Consider the following 18,972-nt stretch of genomic DNA (forward strand, 5'->3'; position numbering starts at 1 on the left):
CACATCACAGAAAGGAAATTTAAATGGCCAACAAATATAACCAGCCTACCAATCTCATTAGTAATTAAGGATATGTAAATTTAAAATGTAATGAAATATTATATCATTACGCATACACTAGATTGGTAAGATGTTTAAATCAAGCAAGAATATAGAGCTAATGGCAGAGGGAGGGAGGCTGCTCTACAGAGCTGGTGGATTTGCCCCAGGCTCCTTTCTCCCCCATACCAGGCTTGCGGGCAGCCTTTGCTGTGCCCAGTGGCGGGACACACATTTCCTAATTTGCTTACTGGAGGCTGGTAAGATGTGGTCAGCTGGTAGCAGTCAGGTGGCCCCCACCCACCTCCTAGGAGCAGGCAGACTGGGACATGTGGTCCCGCGACCTGAGGCAGCAGAGGCCACCCCCAAGCCAGGCCACAAGGGAGACTGGAGCAAAGAGGCCAGCTCCTCCAAGGCAGGCACCCTCCCTCAGCTGACCCCTCCTCCCTGACTGCACCATGCCCACCTCCTGTGAGCTTGCTGACCTGGAGACATGCCTACAGCGAACTTGAGGCAGCAGAGGCCACCCCCAGGCCCGGCCACAGGGGAGATGGGAGCAAATGACTGGTTCGAAAGGGGCAGCACCCCTCCTCCCACCGCTGCTGCCACTGCTGCTACCATCCCCCCAGCCCCCTGACTGCACTGAGCCCATGGTCTTACCAAAGTGGGTACAGAGGGAACATATTTCAACATAGTAAAAGCTATTTATAGCAAACCTACAGCCAGCATAATACTCTACAGTGAAAAGCTGAAAGCCTTTCTGCTCAAATCTCAAACAAGACAAGGATGCCCACTCTCACCAGCTCTATTCAATACAGTATCAGAAGTCCTAGCATAGAAATTAGACAACAAAAAGAAAAGGGATCCAAGCTGGAAGAAAAGAGGTAATAAACTTGTCATATGCGGATGACACGGTACTATACACAGAAAACCCTAAAGACTCCGCAGAAAAACTGTAAGAGCTAATGAAAGAATTCAGCAAGGTAGCAGGATACAACATCAACATACAGAAATGAGTGGCATTTCTTAACACGAAAGTAATAATCCCTTTTAAAACTGCATCCAAAAAAATAAAATACTTAGGAATAAATCTGACCAAGGAAGTGAAAGACATATGCGGAGACCTACAAAACACTAAGTAAATTAAAGAGAATTTAAAGAAATGGAAAGATATCCCATGTTCTTGCATTGGAAGAATTAATATTGTTCAAACGGCCACACTGTCCGAACGAATCTACAGATTTAATGTGATCCCCATCAAATTACCCAGGACATTTTTCAAGGAATTACAACAAATTATCTTCAAATTTATATGGAATCACAAAAGACCCAGAATTATCAAAGCATTACAGAAGAAAAAGAATGAAGCTGGAAGAATAACCTTCCCAGACTTCAGACAATATGACAGAACTGCAGTCAAAACAGCCTGGTATTGATACAAAAACAGACACATGGATCAATGGAACAGAACAGAGAGCCCAGAATTAAACCCACAAACTTTTGGTCAATTAATCTTTGACAAAGGAGGCAAGAATAGACAATGGAGTAAAGACAGTCTCTTCAGCAAATGGTGTAGGGAAAACTGGACAGCTGCATGTAAATCAATGAAATTAGAATATTCTCTCACACTATACACAAAAATAAATTCAAAATGGCTAAGACTTGAACATGTAGACAACACACTATAAACCTTAAAAGAAAACATAAGCAAAACATTACCTGATATACATCTCAGCAATGTTCTCCTAGGACAGTCTACCCAAGCAACAGAAATAAAAGCAAAAATAAACACATGTGACCTAAGTGAACTTACAAGCTTTTGCACAGCAAAGGAAACCATAAACAAAACAAAATGTCTATCTACAGAATGGGAGAAAATACCTGTAAATAATTCAACTGACAAAGGCTTAATTTCCAGGATACATAAACACCTCATAAAACTTCATAACAAAAAACAACCAACCCAGTCCAAAAATGGGCAGATCTAAACAAGCATTTCTCCAATGAAGACTACAAATGGCCAATAGGTACATGAAAAAATGCTCACTATCGCTAATTATTAGAGAAATGCAAATCAAAACTACAATGAGGTATCAGCTCACACAAGTCAGAATGGCCATCACTCAAAAGTTCATGAAGATAAATGCTAGAGAGGGTGTGGAGAAAAGGGAACCCTCTTACACTGCTGGTCAGAATGTAGTTTGGTATAATCATTATGGAAATTCCTCGAAACACTAAAAATAGACTTACCCTATGATCCAGCAATCCCACTTCTGGGCCTAAATCTAGAGGGAACTCCAATGCGAAAAAAAATACCTGCCTCCCAGTATTCATAGCACCACTATGTACAATAGCCAACACATGGAATCAACCTAAATGAAGGAACAGGTGACTGGATAAAGAAGTTGTGGTATGTTTATACAATGGAATACTACTCTGCCATTAAAAAGGATAAAATAACGCCATTTGCAGCAACATGAATGGACCCAGACATCATCATTCTAAGTGAAGTGAGCCAGAAACAGAAAGAAAAATACCATACATCACTCATGCGTAATCTAAAAAAGACACTATGAACTCCTCTACAAAACAGAAACAGACTTGCAGACTTAGTGAACAATCTTATGGTTACCAGGGAAGGAATAAATTTGGGGGTTTGAGATTAACAAATGTTAGCCACTATATATAAAAATCGATTTAAGAGAAAGTTTTTTCTGTATAGCTCAGAAATCTACATTCAATATCTGAAAATAACCTATAATGGAAAAGCTGCTACAGCCACCAACTGAGGAAGCAAGAGAAGAAAGGAGAGTTAGTTATCCTGGGCTAAAGCTTGGTCCTTGGAAAGTCCTTGCCCACCGCTGATGCTGACCCCTGACTGCACTGCGCCCTCCTCCCAGGAGAAGGCTGACATGAAGACATGCGCCCTGCGAACCTGTGGTCGCAGAGGCTGTCCCCAGGATAGGCCCCAGGAAAGATGGGAACAAGTCACCTGCTAGAGGAGGACAGCACCCCTCCCCGCCGCCGCCCTCTAACCTCACTGCCTCCCAGGAGCCCACTGACCTAGGAACAAGTGTCCTGCGAACCTGGGGCAGTGGGGGGAGAGGGGAGTTGCCAATGGAGACTGGTTGATTTGCCCCCATCTCCCCCGCGACAGGGCCGGGGGGGCGGCCTCTGCTGCCCCAAGCACATCCCCAGGTCCACCTGCTCCTGTGAGGAGGGCTGGCAGCGGCGGCAGAGATGGGTTTAGGGGTCTCTCTATGCGAGCCTGTGGATTTGCTTCAAACTCCCCTGCGCCTTTCCTGGCCTCCACCCTGCTGCTGCCCTGGGTTCTCAGGACTCAGGTTACAGGTCAGCCTGCTCCTGGAAGGCGGGTGCTGTGCTGTCAGGGGTAGTCGGGGGCAGAGGCCGCGGCTGCAGCATTGGGCTCCCTTGTGCGAGCGCAGGGGTTTGCTCCCATTTACGTCTGTCGCTGCCGCCACGCCCGCACACTGCCGCACCGCGCCCGCCTCTCAGGAGCAGCCTGACCTGTAACCTGGGTCCCGCGAACCTAGGGCAGCAGAGACTGCCCCCAGGACAGAACATGGGGAAGATGGGAGCAAATCAACAAGATACAAGGGGCAGACCTCCCTCCCTGCCGCTGCCGCCGATGCCACTGTCCCCGCACCCTAACAGCACCGCGTTGCCTCCCAGGAGCGGGCTGACCACGAGAGGTGCCTCCCACGAACATGGCAAAGCAGAGGTCGCCCCAGGCTGCGGGGAATAGAGAACAAATACAGGAGCTCTCATAGGGCAGCCCCCACCCAACCGCGACCCCGCGAACGCACCACACCCGCCTCCCAGAAACAGGCCACGACCTGAGGGCCGGTCGGAGGTGCTCCGGAGCCATCCAGCGCCCTCCCACCTCCCGGAGGTGGCCTGCTCTCCCAAACCCGGGTACAAGCGGCAGCGAAGACGCAGGGTTCAGAGACTACTAACGGGGGAGTGGGCACCACAAACCACGGCGGCAGCCCACACTGGCCTCAGGGTCCTAATGGGCGGCGCGGCCTGGGCCTCACCCACGCACCCCTCCCTGTGCGCCTCCCCAGCTGTGCAGCCCAGGCCCCACCTGCCGGCTCCGGGACCGGCGCGCCCCCACCAGCGCCCCCTTACCTGCCCCACAGTGGCAGCAGAGATGAAGGCAAGCGGCGGCCCAGTCCCCAGGCTGCCTTCTTCCTCGGGAGCTGGTCCCGGGAGCACCCGGCTTCCGCCCGACTTGCACAAGCTGTGAGCGGGTCCCACGTCCACAAGTCTGTGCGTCCGCGCATGCGCGCCCCTCCCCCCCCCGAAGCGCGGACCCTCAGGCTGAGGCTCCCGCTGTTCAGGATGTGGCGAGTGGGGCCGAGGCCAGGTTGGGATCAGCAGGACTGAGTGGAGCGGTGGGGTGGTAGGGCACCCTCTGCCTGCCCAGCCGAGTCTCCATACCCAACACCCCTACTCTGCCACCGACCAGGTCCTGGCACTCAACCAGACCACCACCACCACCAGGGCCAGGCCACACCCCCCAGCCCCACTCCCGCTGCTTGCCTCCTCTCGTTACTGACCGCACCATCCCTGGCCAGGCCCAGTCGCCAACCAGACCCCCCAAGACGGGGATCCTTTTCCTTACACCGAGGTCCCAGCCAGCACACTCCACCCGACTAGGTACTAACCTATGGCCCCCACACCCCAAGCTCACTCCTCATGCCTCACCGCAGGACCCCCAACAACCCGATGGTCCCCCTCACCCCTCAGGTGGGTCAATTCCACTCCGACCCGCCCCTTACCCCTCAGCCTGTCCCCCCTCACCTCAGGATCCCCCCTCACTCTAAGTGCACCCCTATCCCGAGCTGACCCCCTCACCCCTCACCCTGCGGGTGGGGCAGGCAAGTCCAGGCTCCCATTACACAGGACTGCTCCCAGTGGGGGATCTGGCATAGCTAGTGTTGGAGGCTACAGGGCTCTGTGTGCCAGGCTGAAGGCATTTCCAATTCCCACCCAGGCACCCTGATCCCAGACCTGAGAACTAGTCAGAGATCTAGCAGGAAAACCCTGGAAGTCAGAAAGCAGAGAAGGGCTCAGTGAGGACACCTTGGAGGCTTGGATGACCCAGGGCATATGAAATCAGGAAAATAAGAAGCTGTCAGAACACTGACTTCCACGCCCTCCCTGCCCCACCCATGCAGAGATCCATCCACAGAAGGGAAAATGCAGCAAGCTTCGGCGCTATGCCAAGCAGATATGGAACAAATCCTAGAAGTCTGGCTAGAAAACAAAAATGAAAATAGAAAAGTGAAGCCGTGACATCAGCAGCTATGTGACATCGATAAGGAGATTTCAGAGTCATTCCAGGGATGTTACAAAACAAACATACGAAACAGGCAAAGAACTGTAGCAACATTTAAAAACCTTAAAAACAAAAGGTCAGAATCCAGATGACACATCACAAACTAAAGTGCCCAGTTTTCAATAAAAAAAAATGAGCTATACAAAACACTGGAAAGTGTGAGCAGTACTCAGGAAGAAAATTGGTTAATAGAAACTAACTCTGATGGGCCAGATGCTGGATTTAGCAGACATCTTCAAAGCAGCTGTAATAAGTTCAAAGCGTTCAAGAAAACCAGAGAAAACATGGTAACAAAGGAAAATATGGTAACAATGATTTAATGATGAAAGCACTAAAAGGAAGTTTTGGGGGTAGAAAATACAATGACCAAAATGAGAAATTGACCAGCTGTACAAAACAGCAGCTCTAAAATGGCAGGAAAAAAAGAATCACTATACAACTTTAAGACTGTGCAATTTCTATTACTTTCTATCCAGAGAACAGAAGAAGAAAGACTGAATAAAAAGTCTCAAATACCTGGGAGACCATTAAGTATACAAACACGCATAATGGGAATTCTGCACCACCCCCACAAAAAAAAAAAAAGAGGGAAGAGAAAAAAGGGTCAGAGAAAGTAGTTGAACAGATACAGCCCCAAACTCCAAATTGGATGAAGAACATTAATCGACAGCTCCAAGAACTAACAAACCCCAAGTAGGATAAACACAGAGATCCACATTCCAGACACATTAGACTGAAGCTGTTGAAAACCAAAGACAAGGAGAAAATCATGAAAGCCACAACAGGAAAAAAAGACACAAAATATGATTATGATTTCTCCTGAGAAACAATGAATGCAAGAAACCAGGAGGGTGACAAATTTAAAGTGGTAAGAGGAAAAAAATTCTATCAACTAAGAATTCTATATCCAGCACAACTATCCTTCAAAAATGAAGGCAAAATAAAAACATTCCCAAATATACGCATACTAAGAGATGTAAATCCACCCACATCTATACTTACATTAAGTGTGAATGGCCCAAGCGTCTCAACCAGAAGACAAAGACTATCAGCTTGGTTTAAGAAAAAGCAAGAGCTAACTAAAAGGTGCATAACAAGAGACAAACTTTAGACTCAAAAGACATAAAAGGTTGGAAGTAAAAGGATGGAAAAAGATCTACCGTGCAAACAGTAACCATTAAGAAAGCTGTAGTGGCTATACTAATATTACACAAGATAGACTTCAAGAAATGTTAATAGAGACAAAACAGAGACATTTCACAGTGAAAAATGGGGTCGACCATCAGGAATATGTAACAATTACAAAGATACGCACACCTAATAACAAAGACCCAAAACACACGAAGGAAACACTGATAGAAAAGTGAAAAGGAGACAAATCCACAATGACAGCTGGGGATCTCAAAACCCAACTTGCAACAGCTCACAGAACAAGTAGACAGAAATCAGTAAAGATGCAGACGATTTCAACAAGACCACCTACACCTTAACCTCACAGACATTTACAGAACACCCTCCTGTGCACCTCTTCATCTGACTATTCACCTGTAACCTTTTTCCTATACTTTGTAATAAACCAGTAAACGTAAGTAAATGTTTCTCTGAGTTCTGCGAGATGCTCTAGCAAGTTTCATCAAACCCTAGGAGGGAGTTGTGCAATTCTGTAGCTTTTCTATCAAACAATGACAGTTGCTTCCACTGATGCCATGGCAGAAATGAAGCTGTTCTACAGGCAGGGACCCCCACATTTCCTCCCTGGGACCAGCCCTGAGTACCTGGTATCTTCACTGTGCCACTGGAGGAAGTGTCATCTGCATAGGGATGGCTGCTCTCCACCACCACGGGCTGGGAGGACAGGTGGCCACTCTTGAGTCTGTGGTTATGTCCTCCAACTCGGTGACCCAGAGCTCCAACCACGTATCAGCCACCTGTGGGAGGAAGCGGGGGACAAAGCAGGAAGATGTCAGGATGCCCACTCTGATCCAGATCTTTCTGCAGGGATGAGGCAGAGTGAAGCATTTGGGAGTCTGAGAAATCTTCTTTTAATCAGGGCTTGGTTTCCTCACCTTTACAATCAAGACAGCCCAGAGCTCACAGAGATGCTTGGAGAGATCTAGGTACAAGTAGCCAGGAGGCACCTGACACACACAAAACACCCAACACATACCAACTGATGAAACAAAAGGCCTCTGATTACAAGAATCTCTTCTAGTACACAACCTGATGAGGAAAGTCAGCCTCAGGAACAAAACTATCAAGCGAAGCAGAAGCACGTTGATAAAAATGACCCAGATCCTAGAAGGCACTGGGGTCAAGCAGGAGAGGAGAGGCATGAAGAGGAATGACCAAGCTGTCCAGGTCAAACAGCAGCAGACTGTCTGAAACGAGGGCTACAAATACGAGCACACCTGGGGGTGTCTCTTGACCAGAGACATTGAGGGTCAGCCCCCAGAACCACATTCTCCCTACAATCCATAGTTCATTGCATTTTAAAATTTTAGTTACTCACACCATTGAAATGGTTAATACTGCTGACTATAAACTCCCTGATTGCTATTTTTAAAAACAAATGAGAATGTTACTACAGCAGTAACACAGTAAATGCCAAATTTTTTAATTTAGAAAAATCAATGAAACTATTTTCTATTCTGTACTTTTCAGAAATAAATGATTGTTTTTATCTATTTTTTTCTCATATCATATCAGGTAACAAATAGATTAGCCTAGTAAGTAGTTTTATTAATGACAAACTAAGATCGCTGCCATCTAGGCATTATTGTTATAAAGTCAGATGTTTCTTTTTTAATAAAGTCCCCCAAATTAGGTCAGTGTAGGACATAGGAGTAGCATCTTGCCACTGGGCCAGGAAAGTTGGAAGACAATCCCATCTTTGTTTCTCTCCCTCTGAATCTGAGACTTTGACATTATCAAACCTTAATGCACAGCCCACCAGGGCTCTTCTGGGGTTTAAAAACTTTCTATGAAAGCCAGTCAGTCCCCCAAGAGGGGCGAACAAGCTCCAAGGAGAGGGTGACAGAGGGGTCACAGTTGTAGTTCTGCCCTAAAAGTGCACTGGATCTGACATCATTTCTCCCATCCACCAGCAATCCGAGTGTCTTTGAGGCACTTAACAACCTCTCAGAGCCTCAGTTGCCTTATCTGTAAACAAAGGGAACACCCATGTTCCATACTGAGTGAACGCACCGAGAACCAGGCCTCATAGCTGTGTGTACAATAAATATGGGGCATTACTACTTTAGATCCGAGTTCTTCTCATTCCATCCTTTCCTCTCACAAATGCAGTAAACTTGTGAAAACAGTATTTTGCTTATGGCAATCTACCTTGATGTAATCTCAGAATTAGCCTCAAAAAATTGTAAGTAGGAAACCTACCACTTTTTAGTTCTTCCTGAATACAATTAAGAAATAATATGCCCCTGAAACAGCTCCTAAACCATAACTATGATTTCAAGGCCACTCAGCCATACTTAAGTACTTTATGGTGGTGGTAGTGGTGGTGATATGCAACTCAGACACACACTGACAACACACTTGCACAGAGCACATGGCACTGGCCTCCCTCACACGGCCAGTTCTGAAAAGGCAGAGAACAAGGCCACTGATAAGCAAGAGTCCTTCAGGAAGCCCAAGGGCTTCAGGACTGATCAGCTGTTTCTAAGAGATATTAACATAGTATTGACCGTACACCCTAGACTAGCCACATGAGGCTACTGAAATTTAAATCCATTAAGAAGTTAGATAAAATGAAAACTTCACTGCCTCAGGTTCACCAGCTACATTTCAAGTGCTCAACAGCCTATGTGGCTGGTGGGTGCCAGGTACAGAACATCACCACAGCTGGAAGTCCCACAGAACCCAGTGCTAGCAAATACTAAAACCTATTTTAAATAGTTAATAGTTAAAATACTGCAGTATTAAAGCATAAAAAAAGTAATTAATGGAACAGAAAAGAGTCAATAAAGGGACCCAAATACACACAGAAATTTAGAATATGATAAAAGTGGTCTTCAAATGACTGGGGAAAAGGAGGATGATTCAATAAATGATGTTGGGGCAACATGTTTACCATCTAGAAAAAAATAAAGTTGAATCCCTACTTCATCTCTCAAAAACGTAAATATAAGAACAAATTAAGTAATAAAAATAATTAGAAGCAACCTGGGGGAATTCTTTAAACAGTATCATGTTGGTAGCATATTTTCAGCAGAATACAAAATCCAGAAGTCATAAATGAAAAAAGCTGGCAGATCCTACTTTGTAAAAATTAGACATTTCTAAATTCTAAAATACCAAACTGATTTCAAAATGTTACATGAGAAGCAAGTGCAGCACAGGAGATGGAGAAGGGACTCATTTTTCCCAGGAGTCCTTCAAGCACAGGACAGTGGTAGCACCTCCCACCTACCTACCTGCCTGCCTGCCTGCCTGCCTGCCTGCCTGCCCACCCGCGGCAACCCTAACCCTCACGGCCCTGCCCTTGTCTGCCGCCTGGCTGCACACAGACAGCTTGAGCAGGTCCAAGGTACACGTGTTGTCCATGACCAGCAGACTGATGAACTCATCGGAGGACTGACATTCTGGGCCTGATGCTTTATTTTGGCTTTCAACATCCTAAAAAGTCCAACAAATAAAATCAGGAAAGATGTGTCCAGAGATAAACAGTCACCAGTTTATCCATAAACTCCAAGGATACATGATGACCACTGAGGAATAAGGGACCTGATGAGGCATTTAACGCCATGAAATACCATGAAACATGACAGGCCCCTAAAATCTCCACCACCACGTACTAAGCTTTCAGGACCAAATAACTATTTTACGAATTACCCACAGCAGCTCTCAGAAGAAATGACAATTTACACTGTGATCAAGTTCACAGCACAGGTATTCCTTACAAGGGGAGACTTGGAGTGAAGTCATACCACATAAAATCCATCCCCTGCCCCCACCCACAGGGGGTGATTGGGAGTTTTCTCATTTGCACATTGTACTTTAACGATTTTTTCTAGATCTTCTTCGTAATTCCTTCCCAGAATCTTATTTAACGGACTCACTGGTGTGTAACACATTGCCCAAAATCTCTTGTTCCCTGGGCGCTTTGAAAAAGAAAATGGATAAAGTCTTCTCTTCCTTTTTCTTGTCCCCTTTTACTTCCCATTCACAGTGTGTCAGTTAAAACACACCACACCTGCGGTCACTGACCTCTCTTCAACATCAGCAGAGGAAAGGGGCCGCCCATCTGCATCTCTGCCCTCTCCACCCCTCCTCCTGAGGGTGCCCCACCTGGGACAGCCAGCCCCAGCCTGCTGCCCACCAAACGAGAGCCTCTTGGACACTGGCAGTGGGACTCGGCCTACAGAAAGGAACAGGGAGCCATCAGAGCTGGGAAATCCCGTAGCTTTTGAGCTCAGGAGTGGGAATCACTGAGACCCCATGCTGAACAGGGGTGGACCTGGTTCCTTTCAGTCTCACAGGCAGAGTTCAGCTCGCCAGAGGAAGAACAAGATGCCGGAGATGCCGCCTTCTCTCCTCCCTTGCTTTTGGAATCTCAGTGAAACCTGACTGCCAAACACAACTGAGCTGGGGGAAGGACAAGCCCCACTTAGGAACCTTCAGCGGAATGGGATCCATCCGATATGCAAGTGCCATCAGTGCCCAAGTTGGCCCTAGAAACCAGCACTCTCTGAGGTGGGAGCACGGTTTCTTCCTGGAAGGAAACAGACCCTGCTCCTACCTCTAAGCGGAGACCCAGGGAATCAGCACGTGACGTTCACAGAAACAATGACATTCCAGAATCTCACTCACTGAAGAGCAGCAAGAGCATTCAGTGGAATACGCAAGTTAAATACAGTGAGAAACAGTACCTAACAATTTTTGGTGGGGGATTAGAGGGAAAAAAGATAACTGCTAAAAAATAAAATCACTAGCTACATCTCCTTGAATGTGAGTTATAGCCCAAAACGAACATGAAAATTACTTTGCCATAATTGATGAATCAAACCAAAACTGCAATGGTAGGAATTTAGGGGAATACTCTGGATAATGCCTATGTCTAATGATTTGGTAGGAAAGAAATGATACCATCCCTCTTCTACCTAAAAGCAAAAACTTCCCATAATTCTGGATAATTTCTGCATTAAACCCTCATCCTAGAAGATTGCCAAGTATCACAAGTTGAGTTCAGACCCCTAATTTGTAAATAGCAATTTTCTTATTACCATAGATGGTTATGAATACTTCCCATAGGATATATTTCTGTCAGCAGCAACACCACAATAAATCAAGAGTTCCAAATGTAATTGAAAATAATGTGTGTGTGTTCCCAAGCTGGATGTGCCGGCGGGGAGACAGTGTGGGCAGGGAGAGGGGGCCTGGCACAGGAAGCACCTGAGCAGGCTTGAGAGGACACCCACCTGGGAGGGTGACTGGTGAGACAGAGTCAAGCCAAGTGGAAGGTGTCCCTGCTTTGGGCCAGCTGGCCTGGAGGGTAGGGTGGGGGAGGTCATAGGTCAAGCAGGGTGAGAGGTCATCCCTGTAGAGGGCAAACTGGTTTTGAGCACCAGAAGCTGTGGAGGGGAAGGAGGTGCCCACGTGGGAGAGGAGAGGCGGTCAAAATGGGAACCAGGCTACCTAAGGGGAAGCTATGGAACTGTCCATAAGGGGACAGTCTTCTCATTTTCAGAGAAAAGTTATCTATACAGAGAGGTGGAACAGAAAGGTGAATCCTGTGCAGTTATTAGAATTGACTGTACTGCTAAGAACCAGTGGTTTTCAATACATGTAGATATATAACAAAAGGAGTATTAATATAGCCCACTAACTTATTGTGTGGGTACATGCACGTGCACACGCGCACACACACACACGCACACACACACGCGCACACACGCACACACACACACACACACCCTTCCTAGGTCTGTCTACTAAGAGAGTTGTGACCAGCAACCTCCCAACAGCAATGAGCACACAAAGGCCCAGATCTTGGCTACTAAATACCACTGTCCACTACAAAGAACCTGGACTTCCTGGAGGAACACCTAATTTCTGTGCTGGAGCATAAAACATACCATTGAACCTAGACTTTTGTGTTGTGCCAGGAAACAAGGAAATAAAAGAACGATGGGAACATGTTAAAAGAACAGATAAAATTCTATCAAATATTTTTAAAACTATTAACACCAATCCTTCACAACTCTTCTAAAAAACAGAAGAGGAAGGAACATTGCCTACCGCATTCTAGGAGGCCAGTGTTAATTACACTGTTACCCAACCCAGGCAAAGACATCATAAGAAAACTACAGCTCAATATACCTTATGAATACAGGCACAAAAATCAGCAAAACAGCAAAGCAATCCTGCAACATATAAAAAGATTATACACCTAAAATACAGAAAGGGAGAGTGCAAGGATAAACCCTGTAGTGCTGGACTGAAATTGAAAGTATTGGTTTGAACCACTCATGGTTTTCATTATATAAATAAGATGTCAAGGGAGAAATTCTGGCATAAGTGGGCATGTGTGCATGTCTGTTTGCTGAGAGGGCTTAAACCCAGGACACCCAGGAGTAATCAGCTTACCAAGCTCCCAGATCTTTTTTCTAAATCCTATGATCCACCAAAAGGAACCAGGGCTCCTTGGAGAAATGGTTGATTCCGGGACAAGGCCAGGGTAGGTGAAAGATGAGTTTGGAACAGAAAGATGAGTTGTGCCAGAAAGGAAGGAAATGCTCAAACAATTATATAAATCAGCTGAAAAGGGCTCCCAATGGCCAAGTCTGGGACAATTTGGGTGTCAAATGATGAGAGTGATGTATGTCATTATTTGAGTAAAATAGGATCCCACAAATCTACACCAACATAGACAGAGAAGATGAGAAGGGGAAGTCCTCCCTTACAGAAGAACAGACAGTCCAAAAAGAATGATGAAATTTGAAAAACAACCACAGAACAACCACCACAGCAATAATGGACTTGGCTAGAATCATCACAGACACTGCAAACTCGGAGGTGAAAACACAATGAGGGACAAGGTATCAGCACAGCCTCCAAGCATCTCCCATGAACACTTACTACCATTCTTCTACTAACTTCCAGTGGAGAAACCTGGCAGATACTCCTGACCAAGTAGTAAGACCTCACATCACCAGTTACGCAGCACATCACACACCCACTGTGATGCACTGGAAAGCACTCTGTATCATTCCTGTGGTGTTTCTGACAAAAGGAAGGACTGAAAAAGTGTTCCATATTGAAGACCAAAGAGACCACACTCAACCCTGGGCCAGGTCCTAGACTGATAAAGGATGCTACTGGAACAAAATCTGAGTACAATTAGAGAACATAGGTGGACGGTACACAGGAGTGTACCGTGCTCTATTTCTGCGTCCTACTTCTGCAACTTGTGTGTACATTTAAGATTATTTCAAAATAAAATGTGAAGAAGAAAGCCCCTTGACCTCTTTGGCTTTGGTGATGGTTTCTGCAATGATGCTGGCAGCTCCTGTGGGTCATCTGTCACTGGGATAAATGGCTGAGAAGAAGCTGAGGAAGCAGACAAGGTCACTGCAGAGGGGGGTCACAGCATCCTCAGAAGAGACAATCTAGTTCAGAAACAGAAGAGGAGAGACTCAGCGACACGGCACACTTCCCACCCACCTCCAAAAGCCTTATTAAATAAAACCCTTTGGGCCAGCTGGAGTATTCCAGATTTTATAGACATAACGAGGCATTTACACCACCAGTCACCACCTGCAGCGGGGTCTGGGACAGCCCTGCAAAGCCAAGCACATTCATATTCCAGGTAAACCGATTAATTAATATTCACAACAGTCCACATGAAGAGGACTAAAATGAGCTCACATCTCTTCCTCCAAAGTAAGTTATAAAAACCTTTAGCTTTCAAAGCTTTCAGGATTCAGAGCTGCAAATAAAGGACTGTGGACTTGAGGGGAGGGTATAGCTCAACTGGCAGAGCGCATGCTTAGCATGCACAAGGTCCTGGCTTCAATCCCCAGTAATTCCTCTAAAAATAGACAAATTAACCTAATTACCTAATCCACCCAAAAAATAAATTTTAAAGAAAGGACTGTGGACTTGCATTTAGCAACTTTTTAAAAGAATAATCTCTTTCCACTGAAACACTAAAAAAGCCTCCTGTTAAAATGGAATATTTTCTCATTCAAGCCAAAAATCACAGCAGCAGCACAAACACTGCGTTAAGGGAGAGAGTGACGCACACATCACTAAACGTGAAGCAGCTGCCTCCTCCTTCCTGATCTAAGGCTGCGTCATCGCTCTCCCGTGTGCTTTTACCTCTCCTCTCTTTTCTTGCCATGGATTTGGATCCAGCCTGTCTTCAGTATCAACAGCCAGCACATATTCCTCTCCATTCACAGGACTGGCAACAGCAGACACGCAGGAAGAGGGTGCCGAGGAAGAGAACAAGGGACACTCCACTGGGGTGACCATGCTGGTGGGCATCAGGGCCCTGACCACGGCATCTCTGTCAGGAGAGACAGCCAGGCCTGGGCAAGCTGACCTTCACCACCGGGGGGCAGCAGGGTCGGGGTAGGACAAGCACTCACCAGAGCACTCATAAGACTTATAGGATAAGTATAAAAGAGTTTTAGAGAAAAAGATGAATGTTATTACTATGTATCCCCTGGCTAAAAGTTAAATATTCAGTCCTGAGCTTATTTATTGAATCACCACAGTGAAGACAGGAGAAAAACTGCCAACATAAAAATCTAAGCAGAAAAAGCCTCTGACTGTCCCTGTGAAATCTCCCTCAGCTGGTGGAGGTTGAAAGTAATTTTGCGTTTAATGAAAGCCGAATACCAAGGGTGCCTCACACGAAGCAGCCAGGACAAAGAGAAGCGTCCTTCAACTACTAAGTTCCTGTGTGAGTATTTCTTTCTATTCATCAGGCCTATAACCAGGATGCACGGACAGGTAGGCCACTTCCTCAGGCTGTGAGAAAACAGGAGCAGAAGGACGGAAAAGGTAACACTGGCAAAACTCTGCCTTATCAAGACTGAAGGGGAGGACAAGGGCCTGAAACCTTACTCTGTATCAGTACCAACTAATTCTTCCTCTCACCACACCCCCAAATATGTTTAGAGGTTATTGGCCATAAAGAATAATGAAAATGTTCTTTAACTTGATTTTCTAATTCATATTTTAACTTCATTCAAGAAAGCACAAAGGTACATTCATTCACCATAGGGTATCTGAACTAAAACTCACAATATTTAGAGACGGTAACCTAACATTCTCCTAGACTCACATCATTGTTGGATTTCAAAAGTCAGCAAACAAGCCCACCTGGCATACATGATTTGCAGGGCCGTAAGTATAGGAGACAAGGCCTGCTGTTTGGCCAGATTTCCACCTAATGACAGGAGAATGGTGGCAAGAGAAGGGCAAATTTCGTTTAGATTATCTGCACCACTGACTTTATCACCGGCAGCAGAAGAATCAGCATCTTATGGCACACCTGAAAAAGAAAAATAAAGTTTGGGTTCAATTTTTAAGATTACAGTTTGTTCTATTTCTGTAACTTGACCTCCTATAATCTGTAAAAAACATCGCACTATGCATTTTCCTGTTTCACAGATTAAGTATTAGGTTCATTATTATATTTCAGAGTTAAAAAAAATTATACTTCTCTAAAGAAGCTACTTTCAGCAAAGGTTCACTGTAACTGCAAAACGATGCAAATCCTTCTACAGAATGCACTTACAGCAATTCAGCTGTACAGACGTAAGCTGTGAAAACACTACTACAACAACTATCTGTGAATTTACCTGTCATTGAAATGCCACAAAAAGGAATCCAGAACAACAGTGAAAAGACCAGATTTCACACTACACAGTCCTAGTGGACATGTGTTCCAGCTCACTGCCCCGAGGGTTCCCAGACCTCAGCAGAGGGAACCAGGTGGAGCCCAGTGGTCTCTGTGGGCACAGGAGGCGGAGCTCAGAGCCAGGGAGTCCAATGTGGTCCAAGCTCACAGGACTGGACTCAAGAGGAGAGAGCTGCCCAGAGAGTCCCCTGGAGACGTGCAGGTGCCCCCCCAACCCAGCTGAGGGTGCAGCAGAAGCAGATGGGCGCCTACATGAGAGGGCACTGCCCAAAGCCAAAGAACCAACTGCAGGAAAGGACTGTGCTGGGGCACGCCAGCTAGGAGGGCATAGAGGGCCCGGCATGGTGCCTGCTCCCATCAGCCAGGTGGGAAGACCTCACCGTTCACCAGGCACTAAGTAGAACACCCAGTGGTGTGGAACAACTAGCCCCAGACTAACATCAGGTCTGAATCCACTTAACAAATCCAAAACCAAGATCCAAAGGGATCAAAGTACTTCAGAGTAAATTATATGTAAGCTCAAGAAAGTTTATAGACATACAAAAATCTTCAGAAACATTCAGAGTAAAATTTATAATGTACAGCATCTGACTACAAGTTACCAGGTGGGCAGAAAGGCAGGAAAATATCTGTGATTCAGAAATAAGGAAAATCAATAGATCTGAACAATGCAGAACTGACACAGAAGTTACACACAGCAGACAAATTAAGACACCTATTATATCTGTATTACATATGTTCAAGAAGAGAACCAGAGACATGGAAGAACAACACCCAAAACAAACTGCTAGTGAAGGATGGGGGGATGGGTATAACTTAGTGGGAGAGTACAAGCTTAGCATTCACAAGGCCCCGGGTTCAATTTCCAGTACCTCTGTGGAAAAAAGTTAAAATAAAAAAATACAACGTATTTTAAAAACAATAATTTTTGACTATACTTCAATAAAAAACAAACAGCTAATAAGTGAGCAAGTTTTACCTCTTTAAAAAAAATTCTAGAGAGGAAGCTACAACCTTTGAGACCAAAATAGTTTGGTAACATTAACAGCATATTAGAAAATGAAGACTAGTTTATTTGAAGACATGGCAATAGAAACTATCCAAAATGAAATATAGAAAAAAACGTTAAAAAATGAACAAAGCGTCAGTTATCTGTGGGATAACTTCAAGAGACCTAACATACACGAAACTAGACCTCCCAAAAGACAGGAAAGAGAAAGGTACAGAAAAAAAATTTTGAAGAAACAATGACCGAAAAATTTTCAAATTTGATGAAAATTAGAAACCCAGAGATCCAAGAAGTATAATGAACTATATACAAGCACACAAACGATGAAGACAAAAACCAGGAAAATCAAAGGAAAATCCTAAAAGTAGTCTGAGATAAAAGATGTGTTAGGTACAGAAGAGCAAAGGATTCTCAATGAAAACAATGTCAACCCCAAATTTTATACTCAGCTAAAATATACTGTGAACATAGATCAAAATAATGATTAGTTCAGACATAAAAAGCTGAAAGAATAAACCCCAGATCTGAACTACAAGATATAACAAGGGAAGTCCTTCAATGAGAAGGAAAATGATGCCAGACGGAAGCAGGGTCTCCACAGAGGAATGAAGAGCACTGGAAAAGGTTAACTACATGAGCAAATACAGAGACATTCTTTTCTTGTTATTTACTTTATTTAAAGAGAAAATCTAATGTGTAAAAATTTAATAAAAAATAAGATCAACCTTGCAACATACATACAAATGTGTAACAACAACAGCAGAAAGGGGGTGGGAAAAAATAGAAATACACTAGTGTATGATTCATTTACTATACACGAAATCGCATAGTATCACCTGCAGGTAGACTATGATAAATGAAATGTGCATAATATACATCCTAAAACAATCACTAAAATAATATACTAAGGTAGAGATCAAAGAAAACAAAGAAAAATGAAATTATAAAGAACAATTAATTCAAAGAAAGGCAGAAAAAGAGAAAGAAGAGCACAATGAACACCTAAAACTAATAAAAAACAAATAGTAGGATACTGAGAAAACAAATACATCAACAATCATATTAAATGTAAGTGGAATAAATACCCCAATTAGAGACTATCCGAGAAAAAAATTAAAAAGCAAAATCCACCTATATGTTGCCTACAAGGAAGCTTCTTTTACTGTAAAGAGACAAAGAGGCTAAAAATAAAAGAATGGAAAAGATGTACCATAGCTCATCATGGTATATGGAATACCGTGGTTTAAATACTATATGGCATTGATCAAAAGAAACGTATCATATTATCTATATTAATATCAGACAAATCTGAGTTTAAAGCAAAACATTTCAAAAGCAAAGGGATAAAGAGGATAATCTGCCATAATGACAGCAGTCAATTAATCAAGAAAAGTAAATGTCTACTCAGGAAAGTAGGAAGATCTTAAGCCAATGACCTAACCTTCTTAGAAAAAAACAATTAGCAAAGATTAGAGCAAAGATCAGTGAAATATAAAACAGAAACACAATGGAGAAAATCAAGGAAACCATAAGCTTGCTCTTTGAAAAAACTTAATAAAATTGATCAACCTCTGGACTAACTGGAAAGAGAAGACACAATTAGCAACACATGGAATAAGCACTGACATCACTGCAGTCAACAAATGTTAAAAGAAAACCAAGCAAATGTTG

The 18,972-nt window shown here is 44.4% G+C and overlaps 1 protein-coding gene across 1 annotated transcript in view; it reads right to left on the bottom strand.

Annotated features, from left to right (window-relative positions):
• Positions 1-18,972, bottom strand: part of LOC105079105 (cerebral cavernous malformations protein 2 homolog) — an 83,923-nt gene that overhangs the window by 54,879 nt on the left and 10,072 nt on the right. Inside the window, 3 exon segments of the mRNA XM_074355793.1 lie at positions 7,180-7,332; positions 13,885-14,028; positions 15,752-15,923. The gene's annotated coding sequence lies outside the window, so the exon portion shown is untranslated.

The sequence above is a fragment of the Camelus bactrianus genome, chromosome 31 (assembly GCF_048773025.1).
Source record: "Camelus bactrianus isolate YW-2024 breed Bactrian camel chromosome 31, ASM4877302v1, whole genome shotgun sequence".
Lineage (NCBI taxonomy): Eukaryota > Metazoa > Chordata > Mammalia > Artiodactyla > Camelidae > Camelus > Camelus bactrianus.